The sequence below is a fragment of the Rattus norvegicus genome, chromosome 11 (assembly GCF_036323735.1).
Source record: "Rattus norvegicus strain BN/NHsdMcwi chromosome 11, GRCr8, whole genome shotgun sequence".
In the NCBI taxonomy this organism is placed as follows: Eukaryota; Metazoa; Chordata; class Mammalia; order Rodentia; family Muridae; genus Rattus; species Rattus norvegicus.
Genome location: NC_086029.1, coordinates 45626818 through 45633856, shown reverse-complemented (window position 1 = coordinate 45633856; position 7039 = coordinate 45626818). Strand labels below are relative to the sequence as shown.

Genomic DNA, 7039 nt, shown 5'->3' with positions numbered 1-7039 from the left:
ATCTAGTTCCAACAGCTCAAAGCACAGGGGTTTGAAGAGGCTGTTACAGTAACTCTGATTTGCAGCCCTGTGAAGTGGCCGCCCACACAGGAAATAACTTGGAACAGGTGGTCCAAGGAGCTTGCTGGTCTTGTCTGGCTTCATAGGGAAAGCTTGTGGGTTCCTGAGTCACTGAATAATCATGAGCCTGAACAAAAGGTTCTCAGATAAGCGGAAGTCAGGACAGGGAAAGGCAAGGTGGGAAGAGGGTTGTCTTGGCGTACTCACTGGGCAAGCCCACTTGATGGATGAGGCCTCTTGGGAAACAATACCCCCTTGGTTTGTGATCCTGAGTCCCCCAGCACCCAGTGGCATGATGAGCAGACACAGGTGGCAAGAGTCCCTTAGGATTTAATGAACTCCCTAGAGTTGGAAAAGAAAGCCTGGTTAGGCTCAGTGCCCGCAGAGACCTGAGACTTCTCTGCTGTGAGCCTGCCCTATGCTGGCTTGTGCTGCACTTGAATATTTGCTATGTCTCTGATCTATTCCCAAGCGGTGACAGCTTTGCTCCAGTGTCATTAATGATGACACTGAGGTTTTGTCTCTCGGTCAGGGGGGACGACGGTGCTACACGTTGAATTGTGTGCTTCCAAAGAAAATAGACACTGGAGTCTTAACTCCGAGTGTTTCAGAACGCACCCAGGGTCACTGCAGGTGTTGCTAGTTCAGACAGTGTATATGTGTGTGTGTTTGTATGTGAGAGTGTGCATGTGTGTATGTGAAGACTGGGCCTCTCGTTCAATACCATGGAGGTTTCCGTATATAAAAGGCTGTCAGCCTGGGTGGGAATCTTTGTATAAATATTGCCTGTCCAAGACTCTGGCTGGAAGCCAGAGTGCCATCAGGAAAAATATAAAGACAAAGAGATGCAGTAAAGAAATGTCGTGTGAGCAGAGAGAGGCACAGGAGGAAGCTCTGGGCAGCTTTGATCTGGAGAAAGAGCAACGCAGCCATGTGCCTCAGAGAGCAAAGACAGTGGGCAGCCACCAGAAGCCAAGAGAGAAACCGGGATTCCCTGATAAGCTTGGCAGAGGCAGCTCAGGCCTCTGCACCTCAGCTTCATGTTTCCAAGTTCCAGAACTGTTAAGAAAACACACTTCTGTTGTTTAAACCCCAACTGCTGTGCTTGGTTAAGTTAGCACTGTCCATAGATGGACTCTGCTTGTGGAGGCCAGCCCTGAGAGTCTTCAGAGGACTTCACTTTTCATGGTAGTCCTCTGGAATGACGCTGTTCTGTAGAGCTGTGAGGGCAAGCGTCCTTACTTTCTCGTTTTCTGTTTAACTCAAAGACCAGATCTCACTGAGTTGTCTAACCTGGTCTTGAACTCCTGATGCTCCCGCCTCCCTCTCTTGTAAACAGAATTAATTACAGACTCATGCTAAGTCACACTTCACTAGAACCCTTTCAGATGCCACAGCAGGGATGAGAGTATAGCTCAGTCGTGGGATGCTTGTTAACAGTACAGGTGGCAAATACAAGCAAACAAAGAACACATACAAATACTCATACACACACACTCAAACATACACACACATGTATACACTCACACATACACACACTCATATATACACATATACTCGCACACATACACACACACGTACTAACAAACATGTACACACTCACACACATGTACACATGCATACATACTCACAAAACATATACGTACACATACACAGTCACACACACACTCTCACATACATATTCACACAAACACTACATACTCATAAACACATACACACTCACATATATACACACATATATACATATACTCACACACATACAAACATACACACATGCACACTCTCACATACAAATGCACACACATACACACCACATACACTCACATACACACTCACATAAACATACACACACATACACTCACACATACACACTCACACATATACACACATATATACATATACTCACACACATACAAACATACACACATGCACACTCTCACATACAAACACACATACACACCACATACACTCACGTACACACTCACATAAACATACACACACATACACTCATTCACACATACACTCACATAAACATACACACACATACACTCACACATACACTCACATAAACATACACACATACATATATACACTCACACCTGCACACACACTCACACCAACACAAACACACTCATACACCAACACATACACACACACACTCAAACACACACACACTTCCATCACCCCAATCTAAAATTAATTTCTAATTTAAATTAAGCACATAACAAAACAAAACAAAAGCCACCAGAGGATAGATACCATGTGTATAAAAGAGTGTGGTAGAGCGCCGGCCCAGGATGCCTGGGGTCCTGGATTCAGTCTCCAGCACCGTGTAAGCGTGAGTGGCCAGAGCCTGTGCTTTGGACATGGGAGCAGGAAGATGGAAGTTAAAAGCTACTAGTAAGTGTGAATCTAGGCTTGGACTACAGGAAACTGTCTCAGAATAAACAAAAGAGAGCCGAGGAATAACCAGGCTTCTGCAGGTCAGAATGTGAGATTTTGGGAGACCACATAGGAGACACTGCCGCAGCTGCAGGGTTACGAGGATGGTGTGTGTCTACAAGGGCCCCTCATGTCTCACGACAGTTCTTAGAGTCAATGCCCTCAGCTTTGATTGTACTCCAGGAAGACCCTACAACTCCCTTAATGGAATCCTACCCGTGGCTACAGTGTATTCCGGGTAATGATACAGAGTAAATTCAGCCGAGGGCATCACAGTCTTAATTGTAGACTTGAAACAACTTTAATAAAGTTGGAGACCTATATGGCCAGCCCTTCAGCAGGTTCAGCCTGTGGCCCATAGGCCCCATCCCAAAGCCTGATGAAGTCCCTCAGACCTCCTCCTCCTGAAACAAGTGTGCCTATATGTGGCTCACAGCCAGCAGGCAGACGAGGCTACTCCTACCAGACCTGATATTCCAAAGACACTGTCATTTCCCAGAATCCTAGGGTGAAGGGCAGAGATCTCCTAGGTCAGGTTTAGATACATTACACCCTACGTTAGACACACAGCCTACTTTTCTGTCCTGTATGGTTTTCTCAGGAGATATGTCCAAAAATCCGTCTTCTATGTAGACCGTAGGAAGGGGAAAGAGACACCTCCAGCACTCCCATGGGTCCATTGTATGACTGGAACATGCTGTGCTCTGAGCATCCTCACAGAGAGGAAACGTCTTTATGTAGCTTGGTCTTCCCGTCCCCTCTGTGGCCGCTTTGTCTAGAAACAAGAGAAAGCTGAGGGGTAATGAATGACTGCCTCTCTCCTTGGCCAACAAGGATGGACACAGGATGTGGGGTGGGCTGAGTGTGGCAGCCTAGTCATAGGACTCCCAGGAGAACCACAGTTGTGATTCGTCAGCACCAGGCAGAACCAGAGGTCATCAAGGGTCCTTTCTACCCCTGGGATGAAAGTCTTTTCTCGTGGTTGTTTTGTTTGTGTGCATATGTGCTGGTACATGTTTGGCTATATATACACCTACATGCCGACAAACATCTACATATGTGTTTATACCTGTGGAAGTCAGAAGATAATCTCACTTGTTGTTTCTTAGATTGTTGCCCATCTTGATTTTAGAGACACGGTCTCTCCCTGGTCTGAAATTCACCAACTATTATAAGATGGATGGTCACAAAACCCCAGCAGTCCCCCTGTCTCTTCTTGCACAGTGCTGGGATTATAAGAAAATTCCGCCTCACCCTGCTTTTCAAAAACATGAGTTCTGGGGATCAAACTTAAGCCCTCATACTTTACCAATGAACTAACTACCTCCTCAGCTCCAGCGATGCTGTTTTTTTATAGCAAAACACAATGTATGCAGTTATCCTGAGAAGTCACCAATGTAATACGGGTGTTCTATACCAAAGGTGGAGAACCAAGGTCCTGGAGAGCAAGCCCGTCCATGACTGTTGAGGTGTTTGACGCAGAAACGAAGGCATCGGAACTGCTTGCGTCAGCTTCGTGTTTTTATAATCGTTTGGATATTTTCATCTGGATGGGCTTGTGTGGGTCCTAATTGTAGAGACCTCTTAAATAAAGGCATCAAGAGTCGGCCTTGTTGCAAGTACAAGTTTTATAGGGGGAGAGATACTTTATTATTCTCAGAAGTTCAAGGGCTCGTATGGCTCCAGCAAGCACACAGCTCCTCCTTTGAAACACAACCCAATGGAAGCTCTGGGATAAAAGATTAATCACAAAATGGATGATATTCCAGCATCATAAAAAAATTTAAAATATCTACAACAAGAAGTCATCTTTTGTAACTATGCCCATCCAAGAGGGTGTGGGAACTGCATTTCCTGGTGACCTCTGCACTCTTTCTCCTGCTTCTAGTTGGGCATCCGCTCCATTTCCCAAAAGCCTGATGTCCTTAGAAGGTAGTTATTCTGGGACTGGGGAACAGCTCAGTCTGTGTAATGCTTACCTGCAAGTGTGAGGATCTGTGTTGTAACCGGAACTCTTGTAGAGTAGCCAGGCACATGGCGATGTGCGTTTATAATCCCAGTGCTGGGGAGGCAGAGACAGGACAAAGACCAGTGCTCAATGACCAGGCAGCTGACCCTACACTGAGAACTCCAGTCCTGTGAGAAACTCTATCTCAAAACCTAGGGTGGGTGGTTCCTTGGGAATGACACCTGAGGTCATCCTTTGTCTGTCTGTCTGTCGGCCTCTCTCTGTCTCTCTCTGTCTCTGTCTCTCTGTCTCTGTCTCTCTGTCTCTGTCTCTCTGTCTCTGTCTCTCTGTCTCTGTCTCTCTGTCTCTGTCTGACTCTCTCTGTCTCTCTCTGTCTCTGTCTCTGTCTCTGTCTCTCTCTCTCTCTCTCTCTCTCTCACACACACACACACACACACACACCCCTCAGGAATGACATCTGAGGTCATCCTTTGTCTGTGTGTCTGCTGTCTGTCTGTCTGTTGGCCTCTCTCTCTCTCTCTCTCTCTCTCTCTCTCACACACACACACACACACACACACACACCCCTCAGGAATGACACCTGAGGTCATCCTTTGTCTGTCTGTCTACTGTCTGCTGTCTGTCTGTTGCCCCCCCCTCACACACACACACACACACACACACACACACACACACACACACACACACAATGTTCTACCGCTGTGAATGAACACTCAACCATCCAGCTAATTTCTTATAGTTTGCCATCAAGCAACCTGTTATTTCCACATCAGGCACCCACATGTCAACTATTCGACATACGTTGCCCATGTAAGCAAAAAATTAGAATGAAGGGGTGAGAGGCCCCTGAGCAGAAAGAGGTCCCATCACAGCCACCCTGTGAGAGCAAGCTTCTAGACTACACAGCCAAAGAGAAATGGAAAACAAAACTCAAACTGGGGGGACTCCTTTACAACCACTTTCACCCCCTCCCCCATAATTATACAAAATTTAAAAGATTCAGTGCACGGCAAATGGCTGAAATAAAAATATTTTTACATGGGGCTCTATGAGTAACATACCTGCAAACTTATCAAAATTATTTCCATGGAAGCAGGAGACCTCCAGGATGGAATAAATGTGTTTCAGATCTTGAGATTTGACCCATCGTTTGAAATTCATTCTCTCTGACTTTTCCATAAACTGTGCCAAGGAAAATAAGAGAGCCAGCCCTTGCCCGCACATGGTTCCCCCACCTCACCCACCAGGCATACCAGCTCTCTGATATTGCCATGTGGCAACTCGGGAAGACTCTCCGGTCTCCAGAGCCAGTCCTCCTGGCGTCTGGTTTTCATTGACAAAAGCAGAAAATTAGCATCACCGTCAGCTGGATTCTGCCCTGTGTTCCATAATGCATTAGGGGCTTCTCTGCGAGTTCGTTTTGTACTTTGGCTGGATAGCGTGGCTTCCCCTGACTTAAAAGGTTGCTCTCAGCCAGAATAACTCGTCCACGGTTGGAGAGTACGAAATGGTCCTTTATTCTCCATATGGACCAATCACACCCTAGTAATCCCATAAGGGAGGCAAAAGGCAAATAAAAGTCCTTCATCGTGGAAAAAGGTGGGATACATCCCTAATAAGATGTTTGAGGTAATGAGACTAAATTGACTTTGGAAGAGCCCAGGTGTGGCCACATCTGTAGATGATGGCTGCTATGGCTTCTTGGTATGGGCTGCTGCAGGCTCTATTCAGAGCTGGATGTGAATATTTGCTCCTAGCCCTAAGGGACCTGAGTAGAACTTGGCTTTGCAGGGTGTGTTTGTGTTTTTCCAGTCTTACACAGATCCTTTATAGTATATTAGTATCATGCGTAATGTCAACATTTGGAAACTATTCGTGACTGACAGAGCTGAAAAGATGAATTTCTTCCCCAGCCTGTTTCTATCACCGGAGTCAGACTCCAGCATTCAGCCCACCATATGCTTCCACTCCTCTTGCACACCCCTCCAGTTCTCTCAGGGGACCTTTACACATTGATTTCAGTATAGATTTCAAATGTAATATGACAGATCCAAACACTGAAGCCGGTTCACCGTCGGTGCCTGCGCTCACCCCTCATGAGACATGAGCTTTCATGCCAATCTCAGCACCTGTCGGAGCATGCTATGATAATAAAAGGGTTAGGGAGTGTGAACTGCATGTGCCAGGCTCTGGGATAGCCCTCCCAAGAACTCCATGAAGGGCTAAGCTGGAAACTGTAACACCGAGACAGACTCAATCATTTGCCCAGTGCCCCAACTCCATGGCCTTCATTTTCATTATACTGACTGTGCTGGATACTTTTATATCATTATATCATTATACTGACTGTGCTGGTTAGTTTTATATCAACTTGACACAAGTTAAAGCCATCTGAGAAGAGGGAACCTCAATCAAGAAAGTACCTCTGTCACATTGGGTTGTAGACAAGCCCGTAAGGCATTTCCTTAATTAGTGATTGATGGAGGAGGGCCCAGCCCATTGTGGGTGGTGTCATCCCCCAGAAAAGTAGTCCTGGGCTCTATAAAACTGTAGGCTGAGCAAGCCAGC

General features: G+C 46.2%; 1 long non-coding RNA gene across 2 annotated transcripts in view; it reads left to right on the top strand.

Annotated features, from left to right (window-relative positions):
* LOC134480976 (uncharacterized) overlaps positions 1 to 4108 on the top strand; it is a 21933-nt gene extending 17825 nt beyond the window's left edge. For both annotated transcript variants that reach the window (XR_010056070.1, XR_010056071.1), the window contains exon 3: positions 3925 to 4108. This is a non-coding gene — a long non-coding RNA (uncharacterized LOC134480976). The remainder of the gene's footprint in view (positions 1 to 3924) is intronic.
* The last annotated feature ends 2931 nt before the right edge of the window (positions 4109 to 7039 follow it).